The sequence below is a fragment of the Neophocaena asiaeorientalis genome, unplaced genomic scaffold (genome assembly GCF_003031525.2).
Source record: "Neophocaena asiaeorientalis asiaeorientalis breed wild unplaced genomic scaffold, Neophocaena_asiaeorientalis_V1.1 scaffold108, whole genome shotgun sequence".
Lineage (NCBI taxonomy): Eukaryota > Metazoa > Chordata > Mammalia > Artiodactyla > Phocoenidae > Neophocaena > Neophocaena asiaeorientalis.
In genome coordinates, this window is record NW_020173770.1 from 5,478,395 (window position 1) to 5,479,184 (window position 790).

Genomic DNA, 790 nt, shown 5'->3' on the forward strand with positions numbered 1-790 from the left:
GGGAGGCTCTTGTGGCTGCCCAGCTCCTAGTGCTCGGTCTCGGTTGCTCCTACAGCCGACTTCTAAGTCAACTCCAAGTCTCACCAAGTGAACTACTTAGTGACAGATTCTGCATCACTTTTTCTTATACAGCTTCAAACTCTTGATGAGACACCAGGGAAGATAAATGTTTAGGTTGAGACAATTTCATTTTCATATATCTTTTTTTTACAATGTCTTTTTTTATTCCTGTCTTCGAGGTAGCTATCCATTTATATTTGTGAATGTGTAAATTTATAATGTATGTATTACCTAAGTACATGCATATATTCATGATGAAAAGCCAGAGTTGTATGCCAATTATATCTCAATAAAATTAATTTTTTAAAAAGCCATGGATACTTTGCTTTTCGCTCTCTTTTACTACTTTCTAGCTCTAGTATTGGGGAAAGCTAATTTTCTAATGGTTTGCTTTTACTGTAAATTGTAAATGTAAGGGAGAGATTAAATTATAGCCATGGGGGGAAAAGAACTGCCGGGAGAATTACATGAGCCAAAGTTCCAAAGAGAATATGTTATATGGTGATGTTTAGTATATTTCTTTTTTTAATGTAAATATAGCCAAGTAGTCTAAATCACTTACCCAATTACTAAAACCCCATGAGTATGTCATATTTTTCAGGCTGGAGAGCTTTGCTTTTCTCAATGAGACTTTGCCTTGCATTTTTCATACTTCAAATTTTATTTCAAGAATTCGAATGACTGTAAAAACACAGAGAGTCTTTAAAAGTTGTAAACTTCTTAGCACTGT